This window comes from Neoarius graeffei, chromosome 12, assembly GCF_027579695.1.
Source record: "Neoarius graeffei isolate fNeoGra1 chromosome 12, fNeoGra1.pri, whole genome shotgun sequence".
Lineage (NCBI taxonomy): Eukaryota > Metazoa > Chordata > Actinopteri > Siluriformes > Ariidae > Neoarius > Neoarius graeffei.
In genome coordinates, this window is record NC_083580.1 from 26,480,597 (window position 1) to 26,501,367 (window position 20,771).

General features: G+C 43.3%; 1 protein-coding gene across 3 annotated transcripts in view; it reads right to left on the bottom strand.

Moving 5' to 3' along the window:
• agpat2 (1-acylglycerol-3-phosphate O-acyltransferase 2 (lysophosphatidic acid acyltransferase, beta)) overlaps window positions 1-20,771 on the bottom strand; it is a 188,184-nt gene that overhangs the window by 137,504 nt on the left and 29,909 nt on the right. The window lies entirely within an intron of this gene.

Sequence of the window (20,771 nt, forward strand, 5' to 3'; positions counted from 1 at the left end):
GTAAAATCAAACATACAGTAAAGTAGGTTATCACTCCCTATTAGGAGCAGCTGCTCCTTTAAGAGTATATCGCTTTCCGAATCAGAAGCATTAGCGAGGAGAATCACTTGCGCAAGAATTATAAATACTAGTCACACCTGGCTTGTTTAAATGTTCAAACAGCGCTTTATAAAGTTGCCTTGACCACTTCTCTGAATGGCTGTCATTCTACTGTTCGAGTAGAACTACTGACACATTCACAACGTTTCCAGACGGGGATTTAAAAATGACTGCAGCCTACGTTATGCTGTTTCAGCGAGACTAGTTGGTTGTAGGCTAATTCAAGTGCTTCCTTCCGTAAGCTAAGTTTGCCTGGCTACACAGATGCAAATGGACAATTTTAACGAGTAGTAGATGAAGAATGTAAACATATAATGATGTTGTGCTTTTGCAACTTGTGTGTTTATGACTTATTGCAGGAAAAGCAGCGTGTCCTTACCTTGATACGGGCGCCATGAAACAGTTCGGAGTGTTTAGCTGCGCGTGTCAATTGGCTATATCTCTTGTGCCAAACAAATCAGATGTTGTGGTAGGCGGGACCGTGTTCTTGAACTCAGAGAGGCGAGTGCAGGAAAGGACGTGCAGTGACAGTCGCGTTAGGAACGAAATGGCTGCAAAAAGGCATGTTATCGGCATATCGGTAGAAATTATGGCCGATACCGATAACCCTAAAAATGCAGAATATCGGCCCGATATATCGGCCAGGCCGATTATCGGTCGACCCCTACTATAGACTGCAGTGGGCTTTTTGCTCTTTTTAACATCGAGATTGTCCAGTGGTCTGTGCAGCGGTGCTTCCGTGCTCGCTTTGTGGATCCATGGAGCAGTGTTCTGAGCAATATTGCCTGGCGACTGTGCAGGCAGTGCAGGACATACCTTCATGCGCTTTTTGGTGGGATTGTGGGCAGCTATGCCACTGGAATTGCATCCTGACATTTTTTTTTGTGGACTTTTTTTTTGGTAATTGTGAAATGACCTTGGGTGTAAGAAAGACGCTATACAAGTTAAACTTCAACATATTTTCCAATACCTTTACTCATATATACTCAGGTCCTGGATGTAGTTTGTCTGAAAAATATGAGTGGTACATTTCCCAGTGAAACACTTGACATAAATTAGTCAAGTGTTTTTCTGGGAAATGTAATCACTCATATTTTTCAGACAAACTACATCCAGGACCTGAGTAACACATTTTCCAATACATTTACTCTGATGACGTAACTCTCAAAATGTTTTTCCGCTGACTTAACACGAGTTGTCAAAATGGCAAACCGGTTCAAAATTAAAATTATTTTGATTAACTTGCGTATTTTTTGTGGATGTGTCTATATAGCAAAAAATATTACACAGTGGTGCAAAGATATGAAGTTTATCTTCTCGCAGGGTTTCCCATACATAGACCATTGTGTAGCGCCACACAATGGATTCCTACCGCCACACAATCAGGTGGGGTTTACATTAGACCGTATCAGCAGATCATCAGATTAACGTTTTTAAAACGATTCACGTGCACACAGCAACGCCAATACACGGATACGCTCGGCTCCGCAGGCATCCTGCGCTCCAAATCACTCCGCCCTGAACAGCGAGTGCCCTCTGGAGGGTGCGCACTCCGGCCCTGCGCAGCTCACAGAGCGCGCGAGTGAAGCGCACGAGCAGTGATTCGGGACTGAGCCGCTGTGTGTGTGATCCCAGTGCATATTGGGCATGCGCGTCACTTACCACTTGCAAGTGGAAGGATGGCAAGCCTAAAGACAATCATAACTACACAATGGGCAGTATTTGCATCAGTATTTGCAGTATTTTCATACTTTCATACTCTTTAATGAAAGGTGATACAAGGCGGAAGTCCGCGCCGTTTTTCAGCAGTCGCGTCACACGACCAACGCCAGCGAATCAGGAAGGTGGATGTCACAGTGACGTTGTCCAATGACGATGCCAGCTAGAGCTCAGCACAGCGTATCCGCGTATTCTCAATGTTTACACAGCACCAGACCAGACACGATCTGGATTGAATACGTGGACCCTGGCGGATTCCGTTTACATTAAAACGCCGGTAAACGGGACAGTGCATCCACGAAGAAAACGAGACAGATACAGTCTAATGTAAACTTGGCCTCAGACTCACGATTTTGAAAAAAAAAAAAATTCCGTTGCGTATTGTTCCGTTCATTCATGGTGCTCTTTCTTCTCGTTCGCGCGTGCGTACACCCACACAGACAGAGAGAGAGAGAGAGAGAGAGAGAGAGAGAGAGAGAGAGAGAGGTGTGTCCACAGGCCTGCCAGTGCGCATATACCCGGACTGCAAATAGGCCTGTTAGGCTAATTAAAAATAACGCAGCCTTCCCGATTCGCCTTCCGACCCCTTATTTTAAAAGGTAGCCTACGTCGTGCTCGTGATGAGCTTTATCATAGCCTTCTTAGCTTACAGGAAACGGACATCCCTGAGTCAGGCTATAAACCAATTTTGATGCATACAGCAGCAGCTTGACGCGAGGAACCGGCCTCATTGCATTATCCCGTTTATCCCGCTTCAGCAATGACTTCCCTTACGATAGAGCACTGGAGTTTTTTTTTTTTTTTCAGGAAGCCACGCAGAATTAAATGTTCTGATAGGGCATGCAGGCTTTGCACCAATCAGGGTAATGCTTTTTCATTATTGTTAGTTACCTTGGTGTTACCTTAAGTGGTTTCTTACATCTAATTATGATATTTTATTATTATTTTGTTACATTATACTATTTATTCATTTTAGTATTGGTTGAGGTAAGTGTTGAGTTCAATATTTGAAATAAAAACCTCCAGCTTGTTTTTTGCAATTTATTCCTTGAATGTCAACTAAAGAATGATTGAAAGATTGCCACCAAAAAGGCAAAAAACTAAGGTAAAAACCAGGAGATGCACCAATTGACCGGCTGCTGATTGGAATTGGCCGATTTTCACGTGATCGGCCATGACCAGTGACTGGCCGGGCAAAATTAAAATATGCCGATCAAAACTTGTGTATCACGTAGGGATGAAAGTGGAAATACTCGTAATTCGCAACTAAAAAGGCTGCAGCTACACTGGCAGCTTGAACATGCTTTCTAGTGCGATTGTGTTGCGCTTGCGCAGAAGAGTGTCAGTCCTGCATGCCTAACGAGCTCCGGCACGCGCGCCGTTAACAAAAAAATAATAATAATTCACTATATTTGGATATCCAAATATAGTGAATTTTTTTTGTGCCAGATATTGGATGTGAAAAGAAGAAAATGTTTGTGGTTGTGTGAATTTCCCACTACAGGAATTAATACGTTAGCTTATTACCAAACATCTAGTTTAAAAATAGGCTTATGAAAGTGTGTTCCATAGCAGTAGGCAAATAATATATGAGGGGGAAGTTGTTTTTGTGCCAGATATTGGATGGGAAAAGAAAAAATGTTTGTGTGAATTTCCTATTTCAGGAATTAAATGTTAATACCAAACATGAAGAAAGATTTTACAAAGAATGTCTTTGTTTGTTTTCAACCTTTGAGGTGTTGAAAATTTATTACTGAAAATCTGGCAGAATGTTCTATTAAAGAAAAAATAAAAAGAAAATAGTCTTTGTGTGCTGTGAAGTGGTTTGAAAAAATGAAATCGGTATCGGCAGGTCACACTCCATGGAAAATCGGAATCGGCCCAAAAAATTGCAATCGGTGCATCTCTAGTAAAAACTAAACTTTAACTTCAATTTTGGTGAGTAATTTTCATAAATTTAAAAGACAGGTTTTCCACCAACATCAAGCCCAGCAAACTAATGGCCTGCCCTGTAATGTAAAGTTGGGTCGAGGAATGAAACCAGGCAGGGTTCTGGTAAAAATTGTTTTAGCTGTCTTCTCTTAAAGAACTTAAAAGAATTTAGATTGAACTGAATAATCTCAAATGCTTCTTGTAGCTTTAAAATAGTCCCAGCAGGTGACTCTGAAGAAAAATACTGTGTTTGAACACCGCCCGCTGTAAACACTTTGCATAAACCCCAATGACTGACTCCACCGACCGCCACGACACCACCGCGCACGATTCCGTCATCAGCACAGTGGAGCACCACAAATTGCTACCTGGTCTATGGGAAACACTGTCTCGTGTTGAAAAATACTTGTATTACACTCATTCACTGCACTCACTTGTGAAATATATTGACCACTTGAAGATAAACTTCATATCTTCGCACACCACCATGTAATATCCTATTTATATATTTCTATCTACATTCATTGGCTATGAGCAATTGCACGCTCTAATTGACTACTCTACTACTAGGATATCTGCTCATATACCGTGAGCAGAGAAAAACAAAATGGCAGAGCGCATCAAGTCAGACAGATCACTTTATGAAGTATTTAAAAGAAACAAAAATAGCTAAATTAAAGCCGCAAGCGGCCTCGACGGGCCCTCGCGCCAGCGGCCAGGGGGGGCGGGGGCATGCGTCCCCGCGAAATACCGTAAAGAGTTTGCTTGCCAAGTTTGACAAATCAGAAGCTGCAATATCATTTGTGCCATAACCAGCACCCCCAGGGGCGAAAGTGCACAAAATTTGGCGTATATGTCAGGTGAGCTATGAAGAGTTTGCGTATGAAGTTTGATGACAATTGAGTAAATAGAAGATGAGATATAGATTTTTGAAGAATAAATTTTTTGGTTTTTCCCATGTCAGTAGGTGGCGCTATGCTGTACATGAGCGATTATGAGTTGGAGAAATAAGTGTCTACAACAGGAACGCACTATCACAAGGTAGTGGTGTGAAGGAAAAGCATTATGGAATTATTTACCAAAAACCCGTTTTGGAGCAATTGCGTCGGCCAAAAACAGCGCCCCCCATGGACGAAAATTCCCAAAATGTGGTATACATGACATGGGAGGTAGTAAGAGGGTGGCCGTGAAGTTTGACCAAATTTGAGGAAAGATTGGATTTTTTGCCCAAAAATAGCGCCCCCAGTGGCGAAATATCACAGAAATTGGGTAACATGTCAGAAGCCCAATGAGGGATTTGTGTGTGAAGTATGAGCAGTTTTGAGCAAGTAGAAGATTTGTTATGAATTTTTAAGCATGTAAAATTTTGCATTGAAAATTGATTGACGTGTAACTTCTGAACGGTTTACGCTACGTGAAACTTATTTAGTAACTTTTGTCAGCCATGTCTGTAGATGATGTGTATCAATTTTGGTGACATTCCTATGAACGGTCTAGGAGGAGGTGCGCCGTCTTCGTGGCCATGCATTTCGCACAAAAGTGAAATTACCTCACTTCCTGTTGGGCGTGGCTAATGCATTGGCATTACATTTTTGTCCTGCTTAGTGAGATACATATGCGTACCAAATGGCATGCCACTACTACAAACTACATGGCAACCAGGCACCTTAAAGCGGGAGGCCAAAATCACAACGAGTTAGGGGGCGCTATAGAGGCCCTGAGGCCCGCCTGGATCTGGGCTTTTGGTTCTCAGTAGCGGTGGCAGTCTAAGAAAAAGGAGCCAAATTTCGTGCGTTGTCGACCATGGCAAGCGCCCCAATAAGGGTCTTGAAAAGAGTTTGCTTGCCAAGTTTGACAAATCAGAAGCTGCAATATCATTTCCGCCATAACCAGCACCCCCAGGGGCGAAAGTGCACAAAATTTGGCGTACATATCAGGTGAGCTATGAAGAGTTTGCGTATGAAGTTTGATGACAATTGAGTAAATAGAAGATGAGATATAGATTTTTGAAGAATAAATTTTTTGGTTTTTCCCATGTCAGAAGGTGGCGCTATGCTGTACATGAGCGATTATGAGTTGGAAAAATAAGTGTCTACAACAGGAACGCACTATCACAAGGTAGTGGTGTGAAGGAAAAGCATTATGGAATTATTTACCAAAAACCCGTTTTGGAGCAATTGCGTCGGCCAAAAACAGCGCCCCCCATGGACGAAAATTCCCAAAATGCGGTATACATGACATGGGAGGTAGTAAGAGGGTGGCCGTGAAGTTTGACCAAATTTGAGGAAAGATTGGATTTTTTGCCCAAAAATAGCGCCCCCAGTGGCGAAATATCACAGAAATTGGGTACCATGTCAGAAGCCCAATGAGTGATTTGCGTGAGAAGTATGAGCAGTTTTGAGCAATTAGAAGATTTGTTATGAATTTTTTAGCATGTAAAATTTTGAAGTGAAAATTGATTGACGTATAACTTCTGAACGGTTTATCCTATGTGAAACGTATTTAGTAACTTTTGTCAGCCATGTCTGTAGATGATGTGTATCAATTTTGGTGACATTCCCATGAACGGTCTAGGAGGAGTTGCGCCGTCTTCGTGGCCATGCATTTCGCACAAAAGTGAAAGTACCTCACTTCCTGTTGGGCGTGGCTAATGCATTGGCATTACATTTTTGTCCGGCTTAGTGAGATACATATGCATACCAAATGGCATGCCACTACTACAAACTATATGGCAACCAGGCACCTTAATGCGGGAGGCCAAAATCACAACGACTTAGGGGGCGCTATAGAGGCCCTGAGCCCCGGCCAAGTTTGGGCTTTTGGTTCTGAGTAGCGGTGGCAATTCTCGGAACTGGTGCCAAATTTCGTGCGTTTTCGCCCATGGCAAGCGCCCCGAAAATGGCCCAACAGCGGAGAAAAATAAAGAAGAAGAAGAAGAAGAAGACGGAAGAATAATAATAGTGAACTCTTACAAGAACAATAGGGCCTTCGCCCTATAGGGCTCGGGCCCTAATAAAAGAATATAGTTTTCCCCCCTATGTCTTGTTCCACACTGCAGCCCAGTCAGTGGTGATAATGCACCTTTATGTTGGTTTGCCAACCACCAAAAAACAAAAAGAAAATGGTAGACCATGTTATTGAACCAACCGCGAACGAAATAAAACTCTACTCAAAAACAACCCTCCTCCAAAAAAAATACAAAAAAAGGAATAAAAAGTATTTGATGGTAAGAATGTATCTTATTTTTCAAGAATTATAGCATTTTTCACAAGTTGCTACTGTCATTTCACGGGTTTGTTTACATTCTAAACGGAAATTGTCAGACATTTTGTATAAAGATTTATCAAGTTTGCAAAAAATAAAAATGCTCCGTTTCTCAAAATCCAGCGAATGTGGATAGAATAAAACAGTTATTCCATCTAATCTCATCGTACATGGCTTATAGCGAACTCTGTGCATATACGACTCAATTTCATGGAATAACTTAAATACACACACACGCTCGTATTTAGAACGAAGGTACACTCATTTAAAAAAAAAAACCCACACAGTTTGACAAAGAGTGAATAAGACTGACCATGACGTGTTTACTGTTCCCTGTGACACAGACATTCATGTGTACACACACTTCTTTGTAGAGGACTTAGCAACATAGGTCAGCCTCACCCAACATTCTGACCGTGAAAAAGATTTGGGGGGGGGGGGGGGGGATGACACCACAAAAGACAGGCAGTTTTAAAGCACATACGCAGAACCATCTTTTAAAGCACATACGCAGACTCTCTTTCGTTTATAAATCCCTTGAGACCTCAAGAATGGCACAGGACTAGTTTTAAGAGTTAATAATAAATCTAATATAGTAATTTTTATGATTAAAATGATTTATATAGGTAGCGGTCCGAGTGAATGACCTTGACGTCCGTAACATCACAACAGGAAGTCTATCGGTCCCATCGCCATTTCCACTATACTAAAACAGAGCTGACTGCAACTCCGAACCTCCATTTTGAGCCAATTTATCGCCATGCCACGTAGATGTGTTTTTGGCCGAAGCAGCAACATGACAGAAGGTGGATTTATGTTGCATCCATGGCCCAAGAATGTTCAAACTGCAAAGATTTGGACACGTTCTGCAAGTTGTTCATGGGCACATTGGGCACCTACGAAGTGGTCTGCTCTGCACATTTTACTGAAGACTCGTACGAGACCTCTGATCTGTTGAGGAACGTTGGCTATAAGCCTGGATTGAAAGAGGGTGCAGTCCCAACAATTAAAGAAAAATTAAATAGAAAAGTATTTATTTATTTATTTTAAAGTGAGTTCAGTTGCACCAGTCCTGGAGCGTGAGCAGAGGGTTGCTGCTAAAACCCGGGACGGAACCTATCGTTCAGGCAGCGACCTCCCTACGGTTGTTGCTAAAACCGGTGACATACCCGTTCCGTCCCGGGTTTTAGTAATTGCCTGAGCCAAGCAGTAATGGCGGAACACACAGTATGGAGAGAAAGAGTCTTATTCCTAAACTGGATGTTGTTGCCATCTCACCCTTACGTGGAAGAAGCTCCGACTCTCATTTGGACAACAAAAACAACACGTTGTTTACCTGCACTTAGATTAATACATGTAACTTGTATTGTGTTTAAGTTACCAGTATAAGATTATTTAATTTGTTTCAGAATGTGTTTGTCTCAGTTGATCTGATTATTTAATTAGCCTTTTATGTTTTAATCAGTGAAAATGCATGCACGTACAGTACATGTATGTTGCATAAGTTATAACACCTATCCTGTTTTAATGAGAGTCAACCCACAGTCTTAGCTGAGCAAGTCGGTAACAGTATTTCTTACTTTCACCATAAATTTTTATTTATATGACTTTGGTCTATAGCTGTAAAAGGCCTCGGCCTTAAAACTGGATACCGCTGTAACGTCACGGACTCAGGCATGGCTAGCTCAGCAGGGCAGCTCGAATGCCAACTTTGCGGTCGATTTTAATTCTCAAAAATATATATTTTTTAAATTCCCATTTATGCAGCATACAAGAGTCAAAGATGGAGATACTATCCACTCAAATTTATTTAAAAATAAAGATTCTGCGGATCTGCTTTAAGCTCAGATTAAATATACACTGTTTACTCAAGGTTTTTAACTAAAAGTCAACACTACAAGTTGCAATAGTAAAAATTTAAAATTTACTGCTTGAACACAACTTGGGAAAAAAAGTGTGCAGAACTTGATGTAATACCATTGTTTTAGCCATGCGTTCAGCAAAAGTGAAATAAGCAGCTGAGAAAATTCATTTGGAAAGCTGACTTTTGATCCAGAATGCTTGTTTGCATTTCGATGGGCCTCCTGTCAGTCATTTTATAGACACTCAAGATCCTGGGGCAGTGCTTCTTGAACATGGGCAGAAATGGGAGACGGGCTTGAATAGTATATATTTTTTAAAAAAATAATTAATAATTTTTTTTTAAAAAGCTGCTGATCTGAGATTTTCATGCACAATAGTCCACAGAGTTTTCTCAGAACGGGGTAATAAAGAAAAATTTCAGTATGCAGCAGTACTGTGGAAGTAAACACCTTGTGGATAGGAGAGGTCAATGGAGAATGATCAGACTGGTTTGAAGTGACAAAGTTTACAGCATCACAGAATGCACAACGCGTCCAACCTTGAGGCAGATGGGCTACAACAGCAGACGACCATGTCGGGTTCCACTTCTGTCATCCAAGAACAGAAAGCTAAGGCTGCAGTGAGCACAAGCTCATAAAAACTGGATGGTAGAAGACTGGAAGACGTAGCTTGGTCTGATGAATCGCCATTCCTGCTAAGGCACACAGATGTTAGGGTCAGAATTCAGTGCCAACAGCATGAATCCATGGACCCAACCTCCCTTGTGTCAACAGTCTAGGCTGGTGGAGGTGGTATAATGGTGTGGGGAATGTTTTCTTGGCATATTTGGGACCCCATTAATACCAATCAGGGCTGGCTCATGGCATAAGTGACATGTGCGGTTGCCTATGGCACAGAATGTAGGGGGTCCCACAAGAGAAAGTCTTTCACCCCAGGGACGCAATACTAACTGATGGCAAATGCTAGATTGGATTAACCAGCGGGACACTTCAAGCTCAAATCATTTTATAATGATCCAAAAGTTCAGGTGCTCAAGGATGAATACCAAGAAAGCAGGAGGAGAAGGAAAAGAATGCTCAATATAGAAGCAGGTCATCTTATTTTGTGTAGACATCTCATTTGCACCATCTAGCTAAGTAGACCAAATGCCACCACTAAAGCCTGTTCAGTGTGCTGAGTGCAGGATGTTTAGTCATTCTTCCTCTGTCGCTAACAATAGCTTTATTTGTGATAAGTACAGATTAGTTAGCTCTCTGACGGAGAAGATTATATAGTATTAGAAGCACGTACCCAGGCTTTAGAGAAGGCCAGTGAGAATGAGAACAGTGTAGTTTCTGTAGGGGAAAGCCTGGATGCCCTAGGTGGAGTTAGTAATCCCCTAACTCTGGCATTAGAGCCCTTACAGCGGGGCGAATAGGTGACGACTCGGCAGCATAAGCGTAGAGCCAAAGCTACTGCTGAGGCTCGCCCACGGGAGCACCACTCCTCTCCGCGTCACATGTCGAACAAGTTTGCTCTCCTAAGTGATGCACCCAGTGAGAAACCTGAAAGAGCTCTGGTTATAGGGGACTGTCATACGGCACGTGAAATTAGCTCAGCCTTTAGGGGCACCAGCAGCTTTAGTCAGGTATATACCACGAGCCAGGGTGCCAGACATAGCAGGTAATCTTAGGGTCCTAGGCAAGCACAGGTTCTCAAAGATAGTTATCCATGCAGAAGCTAATGATATACGCCTTCGTCAGTCTGAGGTTACTAAGAGTAACTTTGTAGAGGTGTTTAAATTAGCGAAGGCGATGTCCGATGCTGTAGTATGCTCTGGCCCCATCCCAATGCGGCGTGGCGATGTAGCTTACAGCAGGTTATGGTCGCTAAACTGCTGGCTGTCCAGGTGGTGCTCTGAAAACAGTGTGGGCTTTATAGATAATTGGGCTAATTTTGAGGGCACTGCTGGCCTGTTAGGGCACGACAGTATCCATCCCACTCGGGAAGGTGCTGCTCTCATTTCCTGCAGCATAGGTCATAGTCTCAGAACAGGCCTAGTTAATTTCTGACAATCCAGAGCCAAGGCCAGGGAGCAGACGAACAGGCTAAACTGACTGTCTGCTAGCTGCACAGAGTCATCACTCAGGGTCCACTACATCGAGACTGTGTCTGTTCCCTGAGCTAAACAAAAAGTAGAAATATTTCAAAGAGTTTGTTCCAGTAACATAATCAATATAAAATTGGATCATACTGACTGTACAGCCACTGCCAGCACCTTTGATTTAAAGGTGGGGCTATTAAAATATCAGATCTCTTACATCTGAAGTGCTAATGGTTAATGAACTCATTACTGATCAGGAGTTTAATGTATTTTGTTTAACTGAAACACGGATTAAGCCAAATGAATATATAGCATTAAATGAAGCTAGTCCGCCTGGATACAGTTATATACACCAACCTCGTCTAACTAGTAGAGGAGGCGGCGGCGCGGTTATTTATAGTGATTATCTAGGTGTAACACAAAAACCTGGTTATAAATGTAATACATTTGAAGTTCTTCATACTAACATAATGCATGTAGCCTTGAAAAAATAGGTCTACCCAGTTAATTCCATTACTTATTATTTACAGCCCCCGGGGCCATATTCTGAGTTTCTGTCTGAATTTGCAGATTTTTTCAGATCTGGTTATTTGCTTAGACAAAGCTTTAGTTGGAGATTTTAATATTCACTTTGATAACCCAGAAGACCCTTTGAAAACAGCGTTTGTGGCCATTTTAGATTCAGTAGGGGTTAATCAGAATGTCATAGGACCGACCTATAATGGTGGTCACACCCTTGACCTAATACTAACATTCTGGTTAAACGTAGAAAATAGTCATACTTCCAGTCTGAAGTTCTCAGATCATTATCTCATCTCATTCAAAATATGTCTGAGTAATAATATATGCACCTCACCACGCTACTGTATTAAACGTACTTTCACGTCAACTACTGCACAGAGCTTTATAAATGATCTCCCAGAGTTATCAACTTTGACTGGGTCACTGTCAGCCCCTGTAGAACTTGATCAGGCAACTGAATGCTTAGAGTCAACGTTCCGTCATACTCTAGATAATGTAGCTCCTCTTAAATGGAAAATGGTCAGAGACAAAAAATTAGCACCCTGGTATAATGATGACACTCGCACATTAAAACAGACCACTCGAAAATTGGAACGTAAATGGCATCAAACAAAATTGGTAGTGTTCAAATTAGCATGTAAGAAGAGCTTCCTGAAGTATAGAAAAGCTCTTAGCACTGCGAGATCAACATATCTCTCCTCCCTAATCGAAGATGACAAAAATAATCCTAGATTCCCATTTAATACTGTCGCAAAATTAACCAGGAATGAGTCCACTATAGACACATGCACACCTGTAGTATGTAGTAGCAACGACTTCATGAATTTTTTTTTAATGACAAAATTGAGAATATCCGACAAAAAATTCAAACTACTAATTTAAGGTCAGACAATCTAAGTGACCCTGTAGTTAACAATGTAACTGTATCAGATCAGCAATTAGAATGTTTTACTCCCCTTAGAGAAAATGAATTGCTTTCATTAATCTCGTCATCAAAAGCCTCAACTTGTGTACAAGATCCCTTACCTACACGTCTATTCAAACAGATAATACCTGAAGTAACTGAACCACTTCTAAAAAAATAATAAATTCTTCTCTTAGGATTGGCTATGTACCCAAATCCTTTAAATGAGCAGTTATCAAACCCCTGATTAAAAAAACCTGACCTTGACCCAAGGTCCTAGAAAAAGCTGTGGCACAACAGTTATGCTCATATTTACATAGGAATAACATGCGTGAAATGTATCAGTCAGGATTTAGACCTCATCATAGTACAGAGACAGCTCTGGTTAAAGTAGTAAACGACCTACTGTTGGCATCTGATCAGGGCTGTGACTCGCTGCTTGTGTTGCTTGACCTTAGTGCAGCATTTGATACCATTGATCATTTCATTCTTCTGGATAGACTCGAAAATGTTGTGGGAGTTAAGGGAATAGCCCTCTCCTGGCTCAGGTCTTATTTAACGGCTTGCTATCAGTACGTTGATGTAAAGGGTGATTTTTCTAGACATACTTGGTGGTAAAAAGCTTGGTGGTCCACAAGGTTCTGTCTTGGGTCCACTGCTTTTTTCTTTATAATGTTATCTCTGGGTGATATTATTCATAAACACTATTAGTTTCCACTGTTATGCTCATGACACACAGTTGTACGTTTCTGCAAAACCTGATGAGAGACACCAGCTTAATAGAACTGAGGAATGTGTGAAGGACATTAGATTAGATAAAACTTTATTGATCCCTTTGGGAAGGTTCCCTCAGGGAAATTAAAATTCCAGCAGCATCATTACAGGATAAACAGAGAATAGAAAATAGAGAAAACTTCTAGATAAATTAAGTATTTATACATAAAAAATAAGATATGAAAAAATAAAGTCCAGCAGGAGAGGTATTGCACATTATATTGCACATTGTCCAATATTAGTCAGGCTAGGCTACTGCTCCTTCCTGTCCTCTGTCCTCCTGTTACCCCTCCTCCCCCGCAGAGAGGAGTTGTACAGTCTGATGGCATGAGGAACAAAGGAGTTTTTACGTCTGTTTGTCCTGCACTTGGGAAGGAGCATTCCGTTACTGAACAGGCTCCTCTGGTTGCTGATGGTGGTATGCAGAGGGTGACTGGCATCGTCTATGATGTTCAGTAGTTTGTGAATCGTCCTCTTCTCTACCACTGTCACCAGAGAGTCCAGCTTCATGCCGACCACAGAGCCAGCCCACCTGATCAGTTTGTCAAGCCTGGATGTGTCCTTCTTAGATGTGCTGCCCCCCCAGCACACCACAGTGTAAAACAGGACACTGGCGACCATGGACTGATAGAACATCCACAGGAGTTTCCTGCAGATGTTAAAAGGACCGCAGCCTCCTCAAGAAGTACAGCCTGCTCTGTCCCTTCCTGTACAGGTGGTTGGTGTTGCAAGTCCAGTCCAGCTTGCTGTCCAGCCACAGCCCGAGGTACTTGTAGGAATCCACAGCCTCCACCTCAACTCCCTCGATCAGAACTGGTTGTGACCTTGGTCTGGATCTCCCAAAGTCAATGACCAGCTCCTTGGTCTTCAAGGTGTTGAGCTGCAGATGGTTCCTGTTGCACCAAATGGCAAAGTCCCTCACCAGGCTCCTATACTCCTCCTCTCTATCATCCCTGATACACCCCACAATGGCTGGGTCATCAGCAAACTTCTGAATGTGACACAGCTCCGAGTTGTAGCAGAAGTCCACGGTGTACAGCGTGAAGAGAAGAGCGGCCAGCACCGTGCCCTGGGGTGCTCCAGTGCTGCTAATCATAGTGTCAGATGTGATGTCCTTCAGCCTGACGTACTGCGGCCTGTCGGCGAGGTAGCTGGAGATCCAGATGACCAGGCAGGGGTCCACTCGCATCCTGTTCAGTTTGTCCTGAAGCATCAGGGGCTGGATGGTGTTGAAGGCACTCGAGAAGTCCAAGAAGAGGATCCTCACTGTGCCATTTCCCTTATCCAGATGTGAGTGGGCTCAGTGTAGCAGGTAGAGGATGGTGTCTCCCACACCTGCCCAGTACGCAAACTGCAGACAGTCCTGGGCGTGTTGTACCTGGGGTCTGAGGAGGCTGAGGAAGAGCCGCTCAAAATGTCTTCATCAGATGTGAAGTGAGTGCCACCGATTGGAAGTCGTTCAGCTCGCTGGGCCAGTTCTTCTTGGGAACTGGAACAATGCATGATGTCTTCCAGAGGGTGGGCACTCTCCTCAGCTGCAGGCTGAGGTTGAAGATGCATTGGAGTGGTTCACCCAGTTCAGCAGCGCAGGTCTTCAGTAGTTGGGGACAGACCTTGTCCGGGCCTGCTGCCTTTCCGGGGTGAAGCTTCCTCAGTTGACCTCTGACCTGGTCTGCAGTAATGCATGGAAGAGTCTGTGGTGAGGTGGGGGAGGAGGAGGGGGCTGCTGCGATGACTGGGGGGGGTGTTTTGAGGGAAGAAGGAGAGATGGCTGCAGTGGGGGGGACGTGGGCTGGTTTAACCGGTTGAAGAAGTCATTCAGCTCGTTCGCCCTCTCCATTGCCCCCCCCCCATGACTCTGGTCTTTGTGTTGTGGCCTGTAATGGTTTTCACACCTTCCCAGACCTCCCTCATGCTGTTCTTCAGTTTCTGCTCCACCTTCCTCCTGTAGCTGTCCTTAGCTTCCCTCACACAGTGTTCCTAGTCCGTGGTGTCAGTCTCTGAGGGCATCTTCCATTTCAGGGGACCACCTCCTGATGGAGCTAGTTCTTGCAGGCTGCCTTTGAACCAGGGGGGTGTACTTCGGCTGTAGATGAACCAGGTTGTGGTCAGACTTCCCTAGTGGGGGGAGGCGTGTGACTCTGTATGCATCCCACACATTAGCATACAGCAAGTCAATTGTCCTGTTGTTCCTTGTTGGACAGTCCACAACCTGGTAAAAAGCAGCCAGAGTAGAGTCCAAAAGTAGCGTGGTTAAAGTCCCTGGAAATTATCATAAATGCCTCAGGGTGCTGTGTCTGCAGCCTTGCTGTGACAGAGTGAATCCTCTCACATGCTGCGGCTGCGCTCGGAGGGATGTAAACACAGATGGTGATCACATGACTGAACTCCCTCGGCAGACATGGCCGCAGGCTAATGGCTAGCAGCTCCAAGTCCGGGCAATACAAGACTGTCTTTACGGCGATATATCCCGGGTTACACCAGCGGTTGTTCACGTCGATGAGGAGTCCCCCACCTTTGCTTTTCCTGCATGTTTTAGTGTCTCTGTCAGCTCTCACAGCAGTGAATCCCCCAGGTCCACGTTAGCATCCGGTACAAGGTGGTTTAGCCATGTATCCGTAAAGATAAACAAGCTGCTCTCATGGTAAATTCGCTGGTTGTTCAGTGCGGATAGCTCGTCGACCTTGTTCAGCAGCAAGTTCACATTCCCTATGATAATGGAGAAAATGGATGGTTTGCAGCACCGCCAGTTGTCTGCTAGCCTAGCCTTTAGCTTAGCCCCAGCTTTGCAGCCCTGGGTCTCCTCCTCAGCTCTGCCAGGATGGGGTGTCGTATCCCAGCTCGTCCCATTGTTTTCAGGGCCAGCAGCTCCTCTCTCGAACAAGCGATAAAACTGGCTCCTGGTTGCAAGTTAAAAATATCCATGGGATATGAAGGGAAAGAAAAAAAAAAGTCTTCATAAGAAGAGCAGAAAAGTTTAAATAGCTAAAAACTACAGAGCTACTGGAGAGGAAGCCATCTCCCACAGCGCCAAAGTATTAATTAGACACTGGATGCTTATTAACTTCGCTCTGCTTAACTCTGACAAGACTGAAGTACTTGTACGAGGACCACATGCAGCTAGAAGCAAGTTTTCTGATTACACAGCGACTCTGAATGGCCTTTCTGTTTCTTCACGTGCAGCAGTAAAAGACCTCGGAGTGATGATTGACCCCAGTCTTTCATTCGAAACTCACACTGATAACATCACCAGGATAGCTTTCTTTCATCTCAGAAGTATTGCTAAGATAAGAAATTTAATAGCACGACATGACGCGGAAAAACTAGTTCATGCTTTCGTTACCTCCAGGTTGAATTATTGTAATGCCTTACTGTCTGGATGTTCCAATAAGTGCATAAACAAGCTCCAGTTAGTTCAAAATGCAGAAGCAAGAGTCCTTACTAGAACTAGAAAATATGACCACATCACCTCTGTCATATCCATACTGCATTGGCTCCCAATCAAATTTCGTATTGATAATAAAATACTACTATTGACCTTTAAAGCACTGAATGGTCTTGCACCACAGTACCTGAGTGAACTTCTGGTCCTCTATGACCCGCCACACCTAGTTAGATCAAAAGGTGCAGGCTATCTGCTGGTACCTCGTATAGTGAAGGCTACATCAGGGGGCAGAGCCTTTTCTTACAAAGTCCCACAGTTATGGAACAGCCTTCCAAGTAATGTTCGGGAATCAGACACAGTCTCAGCGTTTAAGTCTAGGCTGAAAACATATCTGTTTCATCAAGCCTTTTGTTAATGGTGTTTATGAGGTAAAGGAGTAGATCTGGAGGGTCCTCAGACAGAGTGTTTTGGTAAACTGGGCAGACCCTCCAGGATTTCGCAATGTTGCGATTTGCAACATCAATGCAAATTCAACCAATCCTCGCGAATTCAGAGCGGTGTTGCAATTATATCCAATCACTGCAACTTTCCCACAAATTTGACCAATCATTGGCATCATCTTGAGGTGACGTCGACAAACTACCTTCCGCCTTACTTCCGTGTATACATTCAAGATAAGCAGCATGTGCGAGTCAGTGTTTATATAGGCTTAAATTCTGTTACTGAAAGTGTGTTATGTTTACAGTGAAGGACTGTGTGCACTTTACATTTTTTTTTTTTACTTAATACAAGAAATTAATGGATGCCAACATTTCTGCCAAAATGGTATTTTCCATTGTTTAGGCAGCTTCAGCATCATACAGTGAGATTCTGTTCAATTTTTTTTCCCTTCTATGAAGCCTGAGCCATTTATTTTATTAGTTTATAATTACTGTTTAATTTAGTCTTCAGGAGAGACTGCCTGCACGCAGTACTAGTATTAATAGTTTTTTTTCTTACATGAAAGCTGAGGCATTTATATTATATTTTAAGGTAACTTCATGTTGTGCTGTGAGGTTCTATGCACTAACTTTTGAACCAACAGGTGCATTTGGATAAGTAAAGCCTATTTTTCTGCATTTTTGTCGTCCTGGTAATCTTTTATATTGGTAAAGTTGTTTATAGGACCATTTCTCAGTGTCTTTGTTTTTTTAATCAATAGTTTTTCAGTAATAACTTAATATTTAACATATCACTCAATTTTAATCACAAAAAGAGAAAATTGCAACAATTTCTCGCAACTTTCACTTCCTCCCGCAATGTAATTGCAACAAAAACCTAAAAAAAACCAGCAACTTTCATCGCAATTTTTTGGAAAAACCCCCGCAACATCAGACATTTTAGCCCACAACAATCACAAAAAAGGCCCGCGAAATCCTGGGGGAACTGGCTGGGATGTATGGAGGCTGTCAGTCCCCACTCGCTTGTTCACTCAAGTTTGTTGACGGTGTAGTGGCTGGCTGCTTTATGTCCCAGGGCTCCCTCATGCCTGTGTTACCTTCTGGCTCTCCCCTTTTAGTTATGCCGTCATAGTTGCCCGAGTCCCTGCTTGTACTCCGTGCAATATGTATACTGTTCTTACTTATTCAGGTGATATTGGGCATACCTAACAACCTGTGTTTTCTCTCCCCCCAAATCTGTCCCTCTGAGTTATATGTCGGTTCTGGGATCGAGATGCTGACCTTTTCTGCTCCTCTGTCCTGCCTGATCCATCCTGGTGCCTTGTGTCTGGTTGGAGTCTCATCACATTGCTCCTGTGGAGGATAGCTCAATGTGGACAGTTGAAAGTCACACCTGGAGGACACTCTGGACTCTTACAGTAATGCTTTTATGGCTGAGGACTACAGTTGACTTGCTAACTTTAGGACTGCAGTTGTCATGAACAGTTTTGCACTCAAGTTTCCATCAATGAAGAGTTGAATGAAGCTGACTTCATGTTAAAACTGTTAATGTTATAGTCATGTTGTCTGTTGTTGCCCAAATGAGGCTGGGTTCCCTTTTGAGTATGGTTCCTCTTGAGGTTTCTTCCTCATGTTGTCTGAGGGAGTTTTTCCTTGTCACCGTTGCTATAGGCTTGCTCATTGGGGATAGATTAGGGACAAAATTAGCTCATGTTTTAAGTCGTTCAAATTCTGTAAAGCTGCTTTGCGACAATGTTTATTGTTAAAAGCACGATACAAATAAACTTGACTACTACCAAGTCCTACTCTGCAGTGACATGTTTTGCTTCCTCAGTGCCTGACCTTACAACTGCTCTTGTGGCAGAATGGGCAAATTCTCATAATATAAAGAAAAACTGAAACATTAAAACACATAGCAAAAGCTTTACTGAAATGTCAGCTATATTTTTAGCTATAACACTACACCCTATTCATTTTTTTGTTTGCTTGTTTTTTTTTTTTCCACAGACTTCATAAACTAGTTCAATATAATTCACTGGTTGATGCTATAGGGACTCGCTGGCAATGCTATAGGGCAGAATATGCCTTAAGGCCAATTTATGCTGACAACCCAGTCCTCGCAGACGGCGCCGCAGATAGCGTCTGCGTAGCCCCCCCCCCACCTTCGCAGACGCTCTGCGCGCACCTCCCAAAAATTGTGACCACCGCAGAAGCCTCGCAGACAGCGTCGCAGACAAGAGGGCTCTGATTGGTCCACTCTACATCCGCTGTACACGCACTTCCCCTTCCCTACTTTCCCGGTTGGGTTTGTTTTCACGACTGCCATTTTTAAAAACACGAGTGAAGATGGAGCAGTATGAAGAGCGGTTGATTGAGGAAGTGAGGAAGTATGTACATCTATACGACTCCAGTTCTAGTCATTATAAGTAACCGGAGGATGAACACTCCACTAACCACACCCACCAACTACTCCTAGCGACTTCGCGGCCCCCTTGCGTTGTGGCGGTGAATAACCTCGCGCACGCCTATTACTCCCCGCTCAACGATAAATTACAACTGTCTGCGAAAAGCTATCTGCAAAAGCCTTGTCGCAAGAGCATGCAGAGGCCTTTACAGTTATTGTGGCAGCGGGGGCGTGGTCAACCGTCAGTCTGTGACCAGAGGGCGGAGTCAGGGAAGGCAAGTGGCAGAATCACTGCACCTGAGGTTAATTAATGTGTTTGTGTGTCTTCCCCAGTGACCGCGCCCTATTTAAGAAGAGAGCGCGAGAGCAGAGGGAGCTCTCTCCCCAACCAGACGACTAGAGTGTGTGCGTGCGTGCGTGGCTGAGAGAGTGAAAGTTATACTGAAAAGTAAAAATAAAAGAGTTTGTGAACTCAGTTCTGGCCTGCCGTCCTTCTGTGCTCCACCCACCCGTACAAACTGCTACAGTTATCTTTAAGATAAAATATTTTTCTGACATGAACAAATAACATTTTCAAGCTGGGGCAGTGAATATCATTTTCCTTGCTTCAGCTTTGTTGATCTGCTGTCTGATCAAGAGTGTTTCCTGGATGCTTTAACCTTAAAGAAAAAGCCAATCCTGAACACGACTCGAAATTCGCGGTGGTCCGGTCGCCCAAGGCGACTTAACTTGTCATTTGGCGGGCAATTCCTGCCACTAGCCAGCCCGGCTGGCTAGTTGAAAATAAAAGAAAAGAATATATATGAAGTGAAGATTCAGACACACTGTCAACTAAAGCCACCACATATTAAGCGTGTGCCGTGTCTGTGTTAATCGATGCGTTTATCGGCAGGACGGAAAATACCAAAGAATTCCGAATCATGTCGTGTACGAGTCAGACTGTCGTTTTTTTCACTACTGCGCATGCATATAACGCGTCTCGTTGAATATCGCGGTAATCGCGTTATCAAATTCAATAGATGTGGCCACATTATCGCCCATTTAAACACGTTTTTTTTGTTGTTGTTTACATCTACATCTGCCAAAGCTACGTTGCGATGTGGAATTTTCTGAAAGGTGTACAGAAACCACCAGAGACGGGGAGAAAGCGACCTCGGTCTGAAGAGGACAAAAAGGCCGCCGATAAAGCGTACGAGAAGAAGAAACGACAAAGGACTTATAAGCAAACGTGGGAGCAGGGTAGGCCTTGGCTGCGATACGATTTTTATGGAATAATTAATTTTTTTCAAGTTGATTCCTAGTCAATATGAAACTCCTAATGCTTTCCAGGGCTCGACATTAGCACTTGCCCGATGGCCCGGCGGTGTTTTTTACGTCTTTCG